The following is a 20,252-nucleotide window of genomic DNA, read 5'->3' as shown; positions in this document are numbered from 1 at the left end:
ACTGCTCCATGCTTAGCAAGGTGTTCAATGTAAGCACAGCCTAGACGTATGCATTTATAGTTACCTTTTTTTAAAATAAGCAAAAACTCATTGTTCTTGGAATATCATTTCTTCCTGTAAATAGCGCTCTTGGCCTTAGAATAATTATCCCTTGCTGTGACTAGGACAGCCGCAGACATAATTTGACATATTCAAGGAACAATCAGATGTAAATGCAGAAAGGAAAAAACATATTTTGATTGCTAAATTTCTGACATCAAGCTAATCTTCTATTTTTGTCTCAGTTAATGTCTTGGCATGCAAAATTGACAGTAAGGGAGTACGAAATTGTAGCAGGTTCATGCAGGCCCCTCTGCTGATCAGGTCCTCTGCACCCAGAAATCATGCACAGACGTCAGCTTTGTGCTCCCACCAGTGCTCTTTATTTACAAACTTATCCCATCATCATCTACTAATATACCCTCTGTCCTAAAAGCCCCAGGGGCCTCCCTGCTCCAGCCACGGGTCAATGGAAGCTTTCCCTCTGCTGGATGTTTGCACCCCCTACCCTCCCTTCCTGGGAGTCTTTATGGAGCCTGGCCTAAGAAGCCCAGCAGCTGCTCCTCATTAATCCATCCCTTGCAGGATTTACTCAGCCTCTTCCCATTCCTTTTAATAAGGACACCAGCACTATCTGAGTACCAGGATGTGGGCAGGCACAAGCCCGCCCACAGCTGAAAGCCCCTCCCCCAGCCTGAGGAGAGGAGCCACTGAATTTGGACTCAATTAATTACGGAGGACAACAAATGAAAAAACAGGGACGGGCATGAAGGTCAAAGGATTAAACGGAGGGAACCTGATGGGGACACCGAGCAGAGAATGCCGGACAACGCCCACTGCTCCTCGAAGGTAGCCATAGAGTCAGCAGACGCGGCCCAGAGGAACTCTGCCCGGAGACACGATCGGACGGAGGAACGGAAGTAGGCCCCACAGTCGCAGAGCACCTCCTCAGCCAATCTCTTCTCCCTGTTGTTGTAGATGGCCGCCTTGTGAGGGCACCAGTGGCAGGGGGCTGAATCAGTGTGGCTGCTCCCAGCACTCTGTTACAGAAGTCTATTCAGGTCATAAATTAACCCAGGCTGAAATTTCAGTGAGAAACTGGGAGAGAGCAGCTCATTAACAGGAGGTCATTTAGCTCCTTTTCCCCAACAATACTGCAGTCAGCAATGGTACACATCTTGTGGGGATTTGAGTCCTCCATGCTATGGAGTCACTGTTCTCCCACACCATTCTTTCCTTGCATGCCTTCTTGTGACATGCCCCCAGGGTTCAATCAGGACTGTGGAGCCCCTGTGCCTCCTTTTCCTCTCCTGCCCAGGCTGTCTGTTACACTGCTGTGCCAGTGAACAACAAACCCCTGGAGGCTCTGTTCACTCAGCCATCAGCATGCAGAGGCACAACCAGCAAAGTTACATGAAGGCTCTCCCAAGCCACTCATGAACTGCATATAGTGAGACCCCAGCAAACTCCCTCAGCCCTAGCCTTGCACCCCCTGCTATGTGCATCTTGCACTGCTCAAGACCTTCTTGATCAATTCAAGCTCATTAATTAGTTCACCATTCCATCAAAGGGCAGTGGACATGCCCCAGCCACTGTAATCTGAGCCGTTCCCTAAGCATGTTAGACAAACTCATTGGTTTAGATTAAACATCAAAATAAGTATATCAACTAGAGAAAGATAGATTTTAAGTGACTAAGTGGTATTGGCACACATGCAAGATAAGAATTAGTTACAATAGGAAATAAAATAGCAAAACTGCCATCTCAATCCTAAACTTCACCAGGCTAATAATTCTAAAAGCAAGATGATTTTTCCCACCTGAAACTTCACAGCAGCAGCTCATGTTAACTAGAAAGCCTTCCAGTTAGGTTCAGCCCTTTGCAAAACCACAGTGGAGTTCTCCTTGTTTTCCAGACAACCTTGCCTCCTTTTGCAGAGATAGGAGTAGAGGCAGGCAAAGTGATGATGTCACTGTCCCTCGTTTATACTTTTTCCCAGGTACGGGAAAAATCTTTGATTTGTCATAGGTTAGGCAGCCCCCAAAGTGTGTGTTCTCGAGTGTCTGTCTTTGTTTAAGACTCCCCTGCTGGAGAATAGCCAGTGATGGTCGCTTAACACGTGTTGGTCACTCTTTTGTTATCTCTGAAGAGCTAATCTGTGGGCATTTCCCAGACTCACAAAGCATATAGAAAAATCTCATAACTTCCTATGCAATGAAAATACATATATTTCAACAGGATATTCGTGGTCACCAGAATGTGACTTTTCAAATGATATCTCACAAGGTGTACTTTGTACAAAATGTATCATTGTATAACAGTGATGAATATGTCGATACAGAGAGTTACATGCGGCATATCATGTCACACTTCTGCAACCAATACTGGTTAGGCTTATCAGCCTAATCTTCCCTTAGCACTTGAGAACTGAAGTCCTAGACCTCCCACTGACTTTAATGGTACAGAATCAGGGCCTTGGTCTATTAGTCTGACCTTATGTGCTGAACCATCCATAGATTGACTCAGTATAAAGTTGTGTTTTAAAAAAAAGGCTTTAGCTCAAAAGAAAATAGCACCACAAGCTGTTTAAATCAAGTCAGGCAGAATCTGATCCTCAGACTGTAAACCTTTTCTTAACCTTTTCTTCATCAGTGTGTGTGAAGTATACTTCCGGTGCTATGTAAGTAATAACAAAGAGGCAAAGTATGAAATGAAAAGAAAAACTGAACTCTAATGTACAGCATATGGTAAGTGTTATACAAGAAATTATACCTGTAAAAGGTACAATTTAGGAAATGATGGTGAACCAATAGAAAAAAGATAATGTCTATAGGACAAACAAAGATAAAAATGAAGAAAGCCCATTGTCACTGAAACTACTAAAGTGAATGATAAATCAGCATCTGGTATGTCATTATATTGAATTCTGTGTTCCACATAAAATAGCTTTTTATTCAACTTGAAAATCATTTTTCTAAATTTCATAGAGATTTATAACCATTTCTTAGCAAAACAACACCCAGAATATATTCCCCTGACAAATGTAAAAATATTTCATGAAAGTAACCAGTTGAACATCTTAAACAAAAGGCCTATGGACACCTCCAACAAACACGGTATTTATATATTATTACAATGAAATCATAATGATAAAAAAATACATCCAAATATCAGAAAGGGAAATAACCCTGGTTTAACAGACAGAAGCTAGTATTGTCTGCCTTCTTTGCACAGACTAAGACGTGCTTTATTATATTAAACCTAGTCAAGGTCTGACAGAAAGGTATTGGTAACAAATATAAGCAATTCTCTGACTATAGCTCTGTTTCCTATAGAAAAACTGATCTGTTTATCAGTCAACAACCATGTAAAAAATGGAATATATATTGCTACAGGAGAGTTAAGAACAAAGGGGATGGTCTGTTCAGATTCTCAATGAGGGTAAATCAGCCTAATTCCACTGACTTCAATGGAACTACACTAATTTAATCAGCTGAGGATCTGACTCATTATTTATTTTGACAATGTGCCCCTCAGTATTTCTATTACTCTCCGTAATTAACTGGTTTCCTCTGTATGGGATGGTAGATTCATTTGTAGTGGATCTCTGGGAGGGAAGATAGATTAATTTTGGGAGGCCTATGAGTGTGTAGATTAATTCTGGGGGAGTCTGTATATGGATAGGTATAGGTATAAGAATATAAGAATGGCCGTACTGGGTGCGATCGGTTGTCCTCACTGGACAGGAAGGGGTTAAGAAGCAACTCTGGGCTCAGGAGGCCACTCCCCTCTGCCCGTGCGTAGCATGGTTGGGTTGGATGTGGGGTTTAAAAGGCAGCCAGACAGCTCAGTTGGGGGCTGGCAGGCCAGGGAGAAGGATGTGTTCTGGGAGCTCCAGAGCAGGGCATTACTGACACTCACACCAGTTGGTGAATGGACAAAATGCTAATTTGAGAGACTGGGACCAGAGAAGGGAGCCCAGGAGGCAGAACCCCACAGAGATGGATAGCAGCAGGCTGAGATGCAGAGTAAGGTAGGAAGTGAACCAGGGAAGTTAACTTGAGGCTGATGCAAGGCCCTACAGGATAAGCAGAGCTGAACCAGCTTCCCAGAGCCCTGGGTCACAACCTAGTGGAGTAGGTGGGGCTGGGTTACCCTACTGTTCCCCAAACTTTATCCACTGAGTGGAGTTGCTTCCCCTAAACTGCACCCATTAGGGGTAACTGCCACCTTGGGCACTAACCACTAGTTTGGAGACCCTGCCTTCTGACTATACTGGGTCAGACCCAGGATGTCTCTAGCCCAGTATCCTGTCTTCCAACAGTGGCTGGTGACAGATGCTTCAGAATGAACAGGACAGGGCAATTATCAAATTATCCATCCCCAGTCATCCAGTCCAAGCTTCTGGTAGTCAGAGATTTAGGTACACCCAGAGCATTTGATGCTGTCCCTAACCATTTAGGCTAATTGCCATTGGTGACCTTATCCTCCATGAGCTTATAATTTGTTTTTTAACCTAGTTGTACTTTTGGCCTTCACAATATTCCCTGGAAATGAGTTCCACAGGTTGACTGTGTATTGTGTGAAGTACTTCCTAGTGTTTTAAGCTTAGGTGACCCTTTGTTCTTGTGTTACGTGAAGGGGTAAATAATGCTTTCTTCACACCATTCATGATTTTATAGACCTCTATCATATCCACCCACTTAATCATCTCTTTTCTAAAATGAATGGCCCTAGTCTTTTTAATTTCTCCTCATATGAAAGTTATCCCATACCTCTGATCATGGTTGCTGCTCTTTTCTGTACTTTTTCCAATTTTAATATCTCTCTTTTGAGATGGGGCTACCAGGACTGCACTTAATATTCATGGTTTTATATGGTGGCATCATTATATTTTCTTTCTAATTTTCTATCCCTTTTATAATGGTTCTTAACATTCTTTTAGCTGTTTTGTCTGCTGCTGCACATGGACCAGATATTTTCATAGAACAATCCACAATGACTCCAAGATCTTTCTTGAGTGGTAACACTTAAATTTAGACTCCATCATTTGGTATGTATAGTTGGGATTATATTTTCCAATGTGCTTTATAAGCATTGAATTTCATCTGCCATTTTATTGCCCATTCACCCAGTTTAGTAAGATCCCTTCATAACTCTTTGCAGTCAGCTTTGGACTTAACTATTTTGAATAATTTTGTATCATCTCCAAACTTCGCCAGCTCCTTGTTTATCCCTTGTATGTTTACCCCCTGGGTATATATTGGGTAGATTGATTAATGGGGATAGGTTTGTGTGTGTGTAGACAGAGCAATTCATTGGCAGGTAGAATTAGGAATTGGAGTACTTTGCAATGGTGTGGGGGCTTCCAGCTCCTTTCTCTTGGCGTGGGTATATGATTCAACAGCAGAGGAGTGCATGGTAGCAACTTCCCCAGTAGGCGGAGGGCCCCATGTCAGATTATGGGTTCTAGGTCATCAGGCCTGGTGGTTGGAGAAGTGATCAAAGCCAGACTTAGGGTTGGGGCTGGGCCGAGAGCAGCGCTGAAACCAAGGTCCAGGGACAGGTCATGGGTCAGAACCAGGGTCAGAGTCTGTGGACAAGGCAAATCAGGATCGTAGTCAGAGTCAGGAAGCAGGCAAAAGGTCAGCTGGGTTGGAGTCAGTCCAAGGGTCTGGGGTTCAGGAGACGGGGGAAAGGCTGGAGTGGGCCAGGAACAGGGCTGGAGCAAGGTCAGGGTATGGCATGGACAAAGCTGAAGTGGGCTGGAACAAGGCTCAGGCAAGGCTGGAGGCAAGAACAGGAACTGGATCAAGAACAGGCTGGAAGCAAAGCAGTGGGAGAGTTTCTGGCCAAGTAGTGCTGTTGCAGCTCTGGCAGGGTCAGTGAAATACATGTGCCTGGGGGGTCATCTAACTTGGGCCCTGCTCAGGGATAGGCAGCTGCAGCATCCCTGAGTGATGAGTCAGTGAAGGCTCTGTTGGAAGGGTAAATCATGGCAGCGGAATGAGCAGTCATAGTCTGGCTGCGGGTTTGCCTCACACCCTACATGATTAGCAACAACTCTTGTTTAGGCTGATAATTTGTCCAGATTATAGCCATCAGTGGCCAGCCATCACTGTAGCTATACTGCTTCAAACATCAGTTTTATGCAGTGTTCTTGTAGCTATATTGGTTCCAGGATATTAGAGACCAGGTGAGTGAGGTAATATCTTTTATTGGACCAGTTTCACTTGGTGAGATAGACAAGCTTCTGAGTTTACATAGAGCTCTTCTACAGGTCTGGGAAAGGTACTCAGAGTGCAATAGCTAAAAACAAGGTGGAACAGATTGTTTAAAATAAATATTTAACACATTTCATGGGAACAGTGAAGGTGAAGTGACCTGTTAATACTTCCGCAGACATGGGGAAGAAAACGGAGGGGAGGGGAAAAGCTGGGAGGAGTTAGTGTCTCTATTCAGTCCATGATTTTTAGTGTCTAGCAAAGTAGTGAAGGTTAGTTCCCAGGCTGGCCTTTTGAAAGTGCTGTGCAGGTTTCCTTTGAGGATGAGGACTGAAGTCAAATATATAGTGATTGCTTTGTGAAAAATGTTCATGCACAGGTGATGTGATGTTTTCATCTTTTATCACTTTTCTGTGTGAGCTCATTGAAGAGCATAGTGATTGTCTGAACCCACATTGGACATTTAGTACACTGGATGAGGTATACCACATGCTGGGACAGGCATGTGGGTTCCATGGATCTTGAAAGTGTGTTGTGGGGGAGTGCTGATCATCAGATCAGTAGAGATATGTCTACAGGTTTGACATCTGTTATTCTGGTGCCACTCTGAGTGGGTGTGTCCTTGTCTGTGAGGAACTTGCTTCTGCTGATGAGTTTGGAGAGGTTGGGGAGGGTGGGGTGTTTAAAGGCCAGAAGATGGGCTTCCAGAAATATTTCTTTCAGAATGTGGACTCTATTGAGTATGGGCTGTAATTGTTTAATTACAGTTACGTGGGTTCCAGTGTGAGGAGGTAGGTACCAAATTAGGGTGTGTGGTCAGAGGGGCTTTATTTCCATATTGAAGCAGGTTCTTTCTGGGTTTTTGGGTGGCTTGTTCCATGATGTGATCTACTTCTCTAGTGGAGTGTCCTTGCTTGGTGAAGGTGCCTTCAAGTGTGTTAAGGTATATATCAGCTTTCTTGGTGTGTTTGGGGTGCTTATTTGATCTGTGAAAATCGGTGTAGTGATCCATGTGTTTCTTGTATACAATTGTCTGTAGGATTTTGTTGTTGAAGCTGCTAGTGATGTCCAGGAAGTTAATGCTAGAGTGGGAATGTTCTAGAGAGAGTTTAATGGATGGATAGTGATTGCTGAACTTTGTGGTAGAAATCTATGAAGGAGTTTAGGTCAATTTTCTGCAGTGATCCTTGAATGGTCTTTTGAAATATGTGTTAACTACTTATGTTAAACAAGCTGTTCCACCTTGAATTTAGCTGTGACACTGAGTACATTTCCCAGACATGAAGAAGAGCTCTATGTAAATTCAGAACTTAGTGAGAGAGACAAACAGTAGTGTATCCAATAAAAGATATTACTTCACCCACCTTGTCTCTCAAGCCCTAGTGAAAATCAGGCAAAGCCATTATTTGCATTGATGAAGTTTACCCCTACTTGAAATCCTGAAGTAAGCTGCATCAGTGCAAATAGTGCAGGGGTTGCATTAGGTACTGCTATGCTCATGGCTGCAACCAGGGCGAATCCACAAACTAAGCAAGGCAGTTCGTACCAGTTAAAAATCTACTGTATTTTTAGCCTGAAGATGTTATCAGATATGCTTTCCCTGATTGCCCACAGATATAGTTTAACAACCAGATTCCATTACTGTGTCATAGTGATTCATACCATATAGCTATGGTGAAAAGGTAAATATGAAGATGAAGTTTTGTGTTCAGTGCAAAATTTAAAGGACTCTACCTTTGACTGTGTCAAAATGAGTGCAAAATACCTTTGAACTCTCATCCGCTGTTCAATGAGGCAAAAAGGAACACAAAGTGACAAACCAATGGACCAACAGAAGGTCGCGCTGAGATCATCACATGATGGAAACAAGACAGATAAGTGGCACTAGGACCCATTTCACAGATCAGTGGAAGAGGCTTATCAGTAGCTTGATAACTCACTCTCACTAGTTGAAAAGCACCGAGGAACAAATTTGTCAGTGTGGATTTCATACTACAAATGCATTTAGAGAAACGGCAGGGGTCTGATTTAGTCTGGGTTTTTTGCTGCTGCTGTTTGTCTTTGGGCTTTTATTCATGGTGAGGTAATGTGCTCTATGGGTAGAGGGTTGATTTCTAAAGCACACTAACAAGTTGCACATTAATTAGTCTGTGTAGACCTTGCCAATGCAGCCCTGTTTCAAAAAATTCATTAAAATACATCAGTAGGGTCTACAAGGACCAATTAATGTGCACTCTGTTAGTGTGTGTCAGACATCGCACCCTCATAGAGCACATTACCTATCCCCCAAACAGGTAAACAAGCATTCTGTTTTAAAACACATCTGAGTTTTTTGGTTTCGATGCCGTGTCTGTATTATACACCGGTTCACCATGAGATGATCCTGCATTCCTTGCCAATCTGACATTCCCAGACTAAAGAGAGTTGGAGGAAGGGGGAGCACTAGCATTCCCAGCCAATTATAAGTGTCACAATCCTACTTAAGGGCAGTACTGAGTGACAGGAGTGGGCCTAAGAGGGTCCTGGCACTCCTCCACGAGCCCAGTGGCATGACTGATTGTGACTCTGCCCCAAGCCCAGCAGCAGAACCACACTGGTCTGTGCTTCAGTGAACAGCAAAACCAAAATCCTAGTGTGGATCTGAGAGTTTATTGCTTTGATTTACCAAAATATGGCTTCTTAGGGAGGATCTTCTGTAATCTCTTCCTTGGCCCTTCCCATTGTGGAGTGGGGCTTCATTTGTTGCTAGCTGAAATGTAAAGGTTTATTTTCATTGCTGAAAATGGGACTGGGGAGATGTTATGAGGTGAACAAAGCAAGGAATTAAAGTCAAATGCTCAGCTTTCCCTGTAGGCCTCATACAAGAACAGGTAAGGGTTGGGGCCACCAACAGCTATTGAAAGTCAAGACCCTGAAAACTAACAAATAAATAATCTGGGATACAATATATAATTAACCTTGTGGACTTCAATGCCAAAAATACAATTAAGGACAAGAACTTATATATATCATGCATAATGAGAACATCCACAGTAATGTTAGATTGGATAAAAAATATTATAAGGGATATCACCAGGATTCTTCAGGACATAAACCAACCACTCATTATTGAGGGTTAGGAAGAAACCTCTCCTTTATGAGGTTATTCCACAGCTGTTCATCACAGCGGTTGTTTGATTGGTTTTATTTTGATTTTTTGGTTTGGTTTTTTTGCACTGTTCTCTGAGGTATCTGAAAGTGGTCATTGCTGGAAACAGGACATTGGACAACTGATTAGAACAGGGTGATGTCCTGCCTACCTAGAGCAAGAACTAGGAGGATCCAAATGAGAAAGCAGACTGTTACAAAAATCCATGAAGGAAATGTTAGTGATCATCCATATAGGGATGAATTATAGGCAAGCAGGCAGCCATGTGAGTCATCAAGGAAGGAATCAGAAGAAATGGAAATGATATGAAGGATAAGAGAGTCGGGATGCTCATTTCTTAGATCCCTGCCAGTACTAAAAGCATATCTTTTCAAGATTAAACAAATCCTATGGCAGAGTATATTTAATACCAGCAATGATAAGAATTTAAGGATTAATATTACAGAACTTACCAGTAAGTATTGAGAAGTAAACATTTGCCCAGAAAGGCAGAGGATGGAGGAGATTGACCACTGCTTTTCTCTCCTAAACTGGCACAATGTTCCTTCATGCCCTTAAATCAGGCCTGTAAAATACACAAGGATTAAAGTTGACTGCTTTCCTCAAGATTCAAGCATTAAAAAAATCCACTTTAGCCACTGTTAAATAGTTTCTTCACATGTGTGCAGCACCTGAATTTCAACTAAATCTTTATTACCTCTTACAATAGAAACTTAAGATTTTAATAGGAAAAGGGAAGGGAATGGGTATTTTTATGTAAAGAAAGAACATAATTGTTTTCCTCTTTTTTGTACAACACCTAATCTTTAAAGGTCAATTTAGAAGAGGGGTGGGATTTTTAAGATGTGATATGACTTTCGTTTGTAATTTTTTTCCTCTAGTAATTTGAGCTTCATTGAAAAATGCAATTTTAAATCCAATTTAGTTTCTGCTACAAGAAAAAAAGAAAGCTATGCTGAACATAGTTACTATAGTAATAGATTAGCTTAAGTGATGTAAAGGGTTTTCACTTACAATCACCATCAAAAATCATAGCCTGCTTTTGTACTGTATTGCACTGATTTTGACGTATAAATTGTGGTGCTTTAATATACTTTTATGCAGGAATATATTACTGAAATACTATTCCCAAACACCATTAAATGAAACTTACAATGCTCATCTTTCTAAGAATAGTAATATCAGAATTCCTACTTCATAGAAGTGAGACAAGGATGGAAATTGCATATTATTTATTAGTATTTATAAATCTGCAAAATGATATAGCATGGTATATTAAAGCATAATCAGCATGAGTTTGAGATGCTGCATTTATCACAAGTGGCAAAACTATAAGTACATTCCACAGGTTAGCCTAAATGAGTGCTAATGACTTATGCCACACCGTAGCATTACATATTCTGCTTAGGCCACAGTAGTATGGAGAAAAAACTATACGAGAAAAGTTTGAGTTCTGAAATATATATATAGTTAGAATACTTGTGGTATCACTCCACCTGTAAAGCCATGGTTATTATGCCTTGGTTACCATTATACTGACTGTACAGGTGGAAAGAAAAACTGAAAGCAATACATGTAAGCCACTCATTAAATTCATGTGAAGTTTTTAGATCATTTTATAGTAAGCAATTTAAATTTTGTACAGCAATTCTTATTCATTTGAAGTCCAGCATCTCAGGCCTTATCTTTACTACAAGCAAGTGTTGAGTCTCACTGGAAATCGCCACTTTTCTATCTTTCACTGCTATAGGGTTGTGAAATATCGGACTTTGAATGTGTGATATTTTTAGGCATAGAAAAGTTATCAGTTTTCCAGGGCATCGTGGACCTTGAGCCAATATGATCTGGGAGGGGAAACTGTACATTTACTGAGAAAGAACATTTCTGTGGCAGCTTTGATTTAAACAAGCAAACCAAAAGAAGCATCTGTTTGAAACTACTCAAAGGTTTGGGATGTTGAAATAAGTTCCTGGGAAAGGGACTTAGGGACAGGTGAGGCAGTCAGTTGTATGATCTATTTATCTATTACATATATTTTCCCAGGGATATATCATCTGAACCTAAGTGGCTTGTGGAATCATGTAATCAAAATATTTCTATAATAATATATATTTCACACTCAGAAGAAGCCAAGTGTGCCATTTGAAAATTAGTGGGATTTTCCCACCTTTTAGTCTTATGTGACTACAAAAGGCAACAGACAGATGAGCCAATCAATCATTGCTACTGAGCCCAGTCTTCTAGAACTTCCAGGATATTCTGTAATTGTGATTTGACCTCTTGCTAAGATTCTTACAGGAAAAATGATGTGCCAATGAGGAGTGACATGAGATTCATCTTGTTTGACTGGCTAGGTCAGAATGACAAGTTGGGTCAATCTAAAGCAGTCTGTGATGGTGGGAAGAGATATACTAAGAGCTTGTGGAATAACTTCCTAAAGGATATGCAAAATAGCCAAAATAAACAAGCTTCGTCTCTATCATTTGGAGGATCAGGTGCATCACAACATATAAATTATTTTGTTATCAACCCTTAGATTCTAGAATCTAGAATGATGGCACTAGAAACACTGTATGGAGACAGACAGACAGACACCCATATTCTGCACTGCAGTGAGTCCACTTTGTGCCAACCATCTGCACAAAATGACCCAAACATCAGGAAAATTGAGCATAGAAAGAACATCTCATTGTAGTCATAGAACCAGCTCAGCCTCCAGTGTAGTGCAGCCAGCATAATGGTTTACACACCACCCAGTCCCTGATGCCAGCAAATAGATGGACCAGAAAAAAAAGAGACCTGGTCAGGGTTCCCTTATGTCTGGCTAATCCCCAACTCCTGAATCATCTTCTTGGGTCCTTGGCTGCTGATATAATTTACAGCCCTCTGAAGGCTGCTCTAACTTACACCGAGGAACTGGACCAGCCCACTACTGTCCCTGAATCATGGGAGTTCAAAGGCCAAACACATCCATGCATCAACTCACTCATTGGCCCCTCCCACTGCACCCACTAGCTAACTTCTGCCATTGATGAAGCCATTCACACACACACCAATACATATGGAGCCATTCACATACTTTCTTGTAATGTCCTGTTGTGGGAAGACCTTCAGAAATGAGGCCAATGTAGTTGGAGATACAATGGGACCCCAGTGGTTCACAACTAATGATAAACCCTGCTGTCTTGTTTAAGACAGATTTAATGCCTGTGTTACTGGAAGTTCTAGTCATTTGTTTACATAGCAGGGAGGTGAAAAGGGACTGGCTGGCTAATGTTTCCCAACTTGGCCACTCATTAGATCCAATTCTGCTTTACCAGTTGATGAATTAATATTTTAAATGAGACTGGACCTAATACAGGGTACTATAGCACTTCTCTAAACAGCTCTCCTCATTTCAATACGTTGCCAGTTACCTTTGATGTATGGTTCATTGACAATCCATGTGAATTGAGATTGAAAATGTTGCCCGGAGTGAAACAGTTATACTGTACTAGCTTTATAGGCCACCTACTGTAGTTAAAAAAACAAACAAACCTGAACTGTGACATGATTATATAAATAAAGACTGTACATATGCTAGAGAGGTAGTAATGGAAGATGTAACTAAGCAGAAAACGTACATTAATTGGTGGGAATAAAGCTAAATGTCAGGTTTGTGACACCTTGAAGGTCTACTTTGAGCCTTAATATGTATAAATTATCTCTCTGAGCTTGGAATTTAGTCATGTTGAAGGTATAAATAGAAGATAAATGGTACAAGAGGATCTCAAAGAAGCAAGGATTACAATATTATTAAATGTATCCTCAAAACAATTAAAGCACTTAACTCTGGAAAGGCAAAATTAGAATGTAGGATCTACCTACATTTGGGGAAAACGAAAACAAAGAGGAAACTAAGAGCACTGAACTGTATGCACAGATGTTATGTTTAATAGCAAATAAGAACAAACAATGCAGGCATAAAAGGTATGAAGAGTGACAAAGTGATTTTTTTTTTCTGAATACTTCAAAGGTACAGAAGGAAAACAATAAACATGATGGGCCCCACTGAATTCAATGATGGATTGGTTCCAATAGCAAATACTGAAAAAATCAAAGCAGCATTTAAAGCAGCAAAAGCATAAGTAGGAAAGCTAAGATTCTCTGTTAATATTATAAGAGGAGTGAGAGTTTAGGTAATGAGTGTAAGCATTAAAAAAAAACCTGAAAGGTGTGATAGATGTCTTGGAAGACCTAAATTAAATAAATTTCTCAGCATTTATACCTGAGAAAGGTGGTGGTATCTCTGAGACCAGGATACATTTACTGCATGGAAAAAGCTATCTGCAAAGGCCTTTTCACTGATTTGCAACAGATAATCCTTATGGTCTAATTATGACAAAATACTAGTCTCATGTAAAATATATCCCAGAATTCTCAGATGCAGCAAAGAAAACGTAAAATGCTACAGAAAGCACCAGGCTGCATCCATTAATATCACTGGGGAACAATTCTCATTCACTTCCATGGGAATAGGATCAGACGCTTAGACCCAGATTGGCAAAGGAACTTAGGGGCCTAACATCCATTGATTCCAATATCTTTGTGGATCTGGGCCTTCATCGAGCACAGCAGCATCATATTAGAAAGCGGCAGCATAGCTAATATGCCTCATTTATTTTATTTTATTTTGGTTTTAAGTCCATACCAATGGTTGCATTAAATACGATAGGTTGATGGTACAGTAAGGTCACAAGAGGCCAGATGGTGATCCCCTTTCCTCACAGTCGTGAGTGGTCACACACAAGTAGTCACATTTGCCTTCAGTTACATAATTATGTCTTCACTGGAACCACTTGTGTGATGTAACAGGTGCACAGTCTGGCTCAATATGCTTAATGACTGAGGATCTGATCCTGCAGTATGCTGATTCCTTTCATTACCCATTAACTTCAATGGGAATTAAGGGGGGCAAACACTTGTTAGGAAGCTCTCAGCACACTGCAGGATCAGTCCAAAGTGAATAAAGCTTTTAGCTTCAGAAATAGTGACTTCTCCTATGAGCCACCCAAAAGAGCTTCATTAATACTCCCTCCACAGCAAAGCCCTAACAGCCCAGTATGTTGTGAAAAATGCTTCAGTGATCAGGGGACATGCAGAATAAGGTAAATTAAACAGCCATAAAGGAAACAAAGCTACGAAGGGAACCTCTAGAAGAATGGACTCCTAACAGAATATGTCTGTGCAACCTATGCATTACAATAGCTGATGCAATCTATGTGGGTTTTTTGGTGTGTAGTTATTTCATTATGTATGCATTTCACTATGTATTATATAAAACCAGAAAGTAGAAATTATTTTCCTGAAGGTCCCCATACCATTTTTATAGTAGCATTAACACATAACTCTGGCGCAGAAATCTCAATGTGAAAGTACTTACCATTATTCTTTGTGCATTTTTTTATTTTTCTTATCTGCCATGATTTTTTTTTAAATAGCCAGTATTTTTAATACTGCATGAATACAAAACAGCATGGACCAGTCTGCCCAATACAATCTACAACCTCTGAGACATGTTGTACGAGCAATTTCTAGACTCAATATGTGGGTGCAAGCATTTGAAAGGTTGGATTTATTTGTTTAGAAAACATACATACCCCTTTTTGTCTAGCATGAAATTTTAGCTAGTATAATGTACAATAGATAAAGATGGTAAAGGAAAAATATTTAACCTGCAGTATTGCACTTTACACTCAAAATAAATTGGTTCTTTAAAATGCGGTTGCATAATCTTTGAATTTAAATTCCAAGTCCCCCTCAAACAACTCCACCAACACTATTTATTTTAGAAGAAACTGTCCATTAACTTTCAGAACATCTCTAGGAAGCTAATCTCTATGGAGGATGAAATTCATGGGAATCTAACAAGTCTGCACCTTTATCCACTATCCACATACAGGGCTAGACAGGATTATGCAAAAGCCTTTTATAAAAATATTTTGGAGAATGCAGGCCCGCAAACATTTGCGGAGTCTTTACAACCTAGAATATGTCTAAAATATTTTCTCACTCTGTCTTCTCTTGTAGTACTTTAAAATTTTATCTTTTACATATGCAAATCAGTGTCCAGAAGCAATGTCATTGAAGGTTATGCTCTGACATAGCTAGCAAGCAAAGGAAGAAGAGTAAATTAGAGGAAAGGTAATATATTTAAGTTTCCTTATCAAACTTCCTTGTCCCTCTTTCTGAAAATATTCAGATTACTACAGATGTCAAAGGGTTATGGCCAATGACATATGTAACTTACACTATTCAGAATCATTTTCAAGACAATGGAATTTAAACATCCAGGAATACCTTTTGATTTATGTATGAAAATCATGTTATTTTTGAAGAGGCATGGTGCACCTAATTTGCCACATGCTCAAATGAAAAATATGTTTATTTCTGTGACAATCCACACTATTTTAATATTTGAACAATATCAAAATCATTCCATCTCAATAATAGTTTAATGAGGAACATCACCTCACCTCTGCTGAGATTAAAAAACACAATGTTAATTACTCTAACAGTTAACTATATTTTGACTAGTAGCATTACAGAAATCTTGGTGCAGGAGTTTGAGTCTCGAGTAAGATAAGTTCATGGTGCCATTTCACTGCCGTTGAACAGCTTTAAAATAATTGTTTTGCTTTTGGGAGGAGGATTTCATTTGTGATGCCTGTTCCAGATTGCATTTGCACTTATTGCATAAGTGAAGCAGCAAGCAGAAAGAAAGTAAATATAAAATGACTTACACTAACTATAATTATTGTTCCTCAAATATACAGGGAGGATTCCCTTATAAATTGTTTAGTTTCAAATGGATTTTTTTCAGGAATATTTCAGAACAACTGTGCAATGTAGGTAACATGTCATTTACCCAAAATAAACTTTGACTAAGATATTCAAAGCTGCCTAAGAGATTTGGGTTCCAATTAACAGGAACTTGGTGTCAAAAAACACCTAGATAGCTTTGAAAATCTCACTGTAATTGTATAAGACTAATTTTCAAGTGCACTAATTTTTTCATCTCTTTCCTTGTATTTTTTCCTTGGTCCACTCTCCAAGTAACTCTTAATTATTAGGTCATACACAGGGATTAAAACAGATTTTTCTGTAATGTCTTCAGTCAGGAAGGGCACATCAGTTCTTCCTTATATTCTAGGGGTTCAAAGCGCTCCCAATGAAATGTCATTCACACAGCCTTAGCATGAATGATCTAATACTAGATATCAATTCCATATTTTTTTTTCCAATGGACTTTGTGGAGTGATCAGTCTAAATCTGGGTCAAACTTCAGTGGTCTACATTTCACTGTGCAGGCTGATGGATACCCTAAATGTGTGTGAAATAACTCATCATGTAGCACTCCAGTATTTTATCTAACGACAGTGTCAGTTTTTCCATTGCCACCATACACCATGAATCGCTTCATTCCATTTCAGAAGACAGGCAATTTTCTTTTCAACTAGAGCTGTGCAGTTAACTTGATTTTTTTTTTTTCTTGGCAGCTCCAAAAAATTGAAAAAGTAAATGGAGTTGGGTCAACTCGAATCCAAAAATTGTGAAAAATTTTGCTGAATTAATTTTTCGTATTTGAAACAAACTCTGTTTGGAATCTAGGTTATGTAATAACCCAATGCTTAGGGTGCTCCTCCACACTGAAGAAAACCCAAGTTTAGGTCTTCCACATTCTAGGTGAATGCTCCAACCAGTGGGCCACCTCTGCTGCCACCTGGCATCTAAGTCAAAAAAGAAAAGATTTGACCAAACTATTCCATGATTTCATGTCAAATTCAGTAGTTTCAGGTTGACCAACATGCATTTTTTGTTGAATAAGCTATTCATCCAAAAATGTTTGCCCAGTTCTATTTCCAACTTCTAGCTATTATAGTGCTGGAAGGCAGAAAAATTGGGTTCCATAGATCTTTGCAGTAGTCTCTCAGGAAGGGACCAGAATAGGATGTCTAGCCAAAATATAATTGGGCCTATCACAGAGTGGTCTGTCACACACAGCTTGGGGACCAGGGAGCTGATTTGTGAGGGGTTAAAATACCTGTTTGTGTAAAAGTTCCTCTGTAAGTCAGGTGGGGGGAGGGGCTCTGACTGGCCAGAACCTATATGCCTACTCAATAGGGGAAGAATTCACTGCATTCTAGGCTTACTTCACCCATTAGAAAGAGGCTGGTGCCAGCCCTCAAGGGTTTGAGATAGTTTAGAAACAGTGCATGGGCAGAGGCCTGATCCAACCCCTGAGTCTTACTCTGATTGGGAGTTTTATTTAGCACAGGTGTTTGCCTGAGTTGAAGGAGCTTGTTTCAGTCTGGAGAGCTTAGAGACTTAGCTAGGGAATGCAACTGGATTTTTTTTCTAACTTAATGTGGGAATGTATAAGGTAGTATTTCTTATGAAGCTGCTATTGGAATGTATTTATGTCATCTTAAATTAGAAATTATCTTTCAATATTCTAGTAGATTGTTTTTCTGCTTCTTTTGTTTTTTACCTTAATTGTTATGGTGAGTCAAAGATCCAATGTTTGCATGCAATGTCTGCTGTGTGACAGAGTTCAAAGTCAGCTCCATGTTTGCAAGATGTGTGGTGGAAGTATTTGCCCAAAATTCAGGTATTAAAAGATAGCACCAGCACGTGTGGAAGGGAGAAAGGTTTGAATATGACTACTTCCTGTGAAACCCGAATATTTTTACAGCTGATATCAAAGAAAATTCCATTTAAAACACTAACAACTGTTAAGATTGCAAACTAAAGTGTTCAAAAATCACAGTTAAGGTTTTCCATGCAACCTTAACTGTGTCCTCTTGTACATATACATTACAATAAAGCCTTTCATGGTAGGGTTTCATGCTAGTCTACCTAAAGTATTATATGGCCTCTATCATTATAATGGGTTGTAATTCTTAATATAGTAATCCTTATAACACCCCTGTGAGGTAGGGAAGTACCTGTCTTATTCCCGTCTGACAGAGAGAGTCATTAACATGCTTACCTGTGACAGAAGAGAGAATTCCTCAGAGACTTACTGTGTGATCTTGGGCAAGTCACTTTCTCTCTCTCTCTGCCTTATTTCTCTATTAACCCTCTCCCCTCCCCCTATCCCACCAAATATTTCTGCAAGATCACTGCCACATTTAAGGTGAAATTCACCCTGTGCAAAGAGTTCATACAAGGTCTGTGCCCCATCTAAGTTCTACATATATCCTCAAAATCATGTATTTTCTTTATGGAAACAACCTTTATTTGAATTATTTAAAAATGTACTATTTATAATTACTTTTACCCTCACTTTTAAGTGAGTGAAACCTCCCCCCACCTGTGCACAAGGGATCAACTCCATCCCATTACTCCATAGCCACAAAAGGTTCCTTGGGAACAACAACCCTCAGCCTGGGAGAAGGTGAGGTACAAGTCCTTGCTGGTGCTTTATAAGGCTGTGATCCTTCAGGCACCAGTGTCATTTTGCTCATGTTGGTTCAAATGTACATCGATTTCAATGTACATCTCCCAGACATAAAATGCCCCTTTGCTCAGTTCTTCCTGAGAAACAGCGTATCTCTGATCTCTACCCTTCTTCCTTGATTTTTCTGCCCAGTGCTAGTTATTCCCCATCTGCTCCTGGCTTCCACCCTGCAATCTGACACTGTTAGAGGGTTGGATGTTAGTGTCACAGAGGAAGATTTTGAATGGCTCATCTGTAGTTGTGGTGGTTTATTGTTTCCTTCTCCTCTAGATGAGTGGGTAGGGGATGCATTTGTAGAGAGAACTTTTTACTAAGGGAATTTCTGGAAGAAAGAAAGTTTTCACATTGGACAAGACAAAACTGCATGGATGGGGAGTCATGGTGATAATGCTGGTTGAGATTTTTATGAACCTAATATACAGTTGAGGAGTAACTAACCTACAACTTGTCTCCTACTACATACAGTGATTGAGATGTGAATTCACATTGCAGGGGGAGTGCAGAGGAAACATGTCTGAGATCAAATGGTCAAACCACACTTTAAGCCAAAATTTCTGTTGGAAAGACAGATAAGGAGTGCATCTATCTATGATGTGGAGTCAGGTGTCTGTGTCCTAGATAAAATTGCTAATGCCTTTAATATTTCTTTCCCTTTGTGCAGACTAGTTCCACTAGACTTTCCAAGCTTCTATGCCTAGTATTGCTGTAAAATTTTGAAATTCTTTACTTTTTCTCTGTAACTTTTATATAAACACCTTTGTTTCAATAGTCAGTCTTGAACATGACTACAATAGAACCTCAGAGTTATGAACACCAAAGTTAAAAACTGACCAGTTAACCACACACCTCATTTGGAACCAGAAGTACACAATCAGGCAGCCGCAGAGAGAGAGGGGGAAAAAAAAAGCAAAGACAGTACAGTACTGTTAAACGTAAACTACTAAAAAAAAAAAAAAGGAAAAGCAGCGTTCTTCTTCTGCATAGCAGTATTTCAAAGAGATATTAAGTCAGTTGTAAACTTTTGAAAGAACCATAACGTTTAGTTCAGAGTTATGACCATGTCAGAGTTAAGAACAATTTCCATTTCCGAGGTGTTCATTATTTCGTAACTCTGAGGTTCTACTGTACTAGAACTATAACACTGTTTATGCCTGTCTCACAGAAGAGTTCTGGCTCCCTGACTTCATTTCCAGAGCCAGTAACAGAATAAGATAAAGTCTGTTGTGTGACTTGAGAGCAAGGCCCCTGGACCAGAAGACCAGCCCCCCAGAGCTTCTCCTGATAGAGCTTAAGGATAGGCTGGCTACCAAAAAGGGCACAAAGCCCTGGCCTTGTTGCA

The sequence above is a fragment of the Emydura macquarii genome, unplaced genomic scaffold (genome assembly GCF_026122565.2).
Source record: "Emydura macquarii macquarii isolate MOO-44397 ecotype Brisbane River unplaced genomic scaffold, CSIRO-AGI_Emac_v2 contig_2457, whole genome shotgun sequence".
NCBI lineage: Eukaryota > Metazoa > Chordata > Testudines > Chelidae > Emydura > Emydura macquarii.
The sequence above is the reverse complement of the archived record's forward strand: the minus strand, read 5'-3'. Positions refer to the sequence as shown.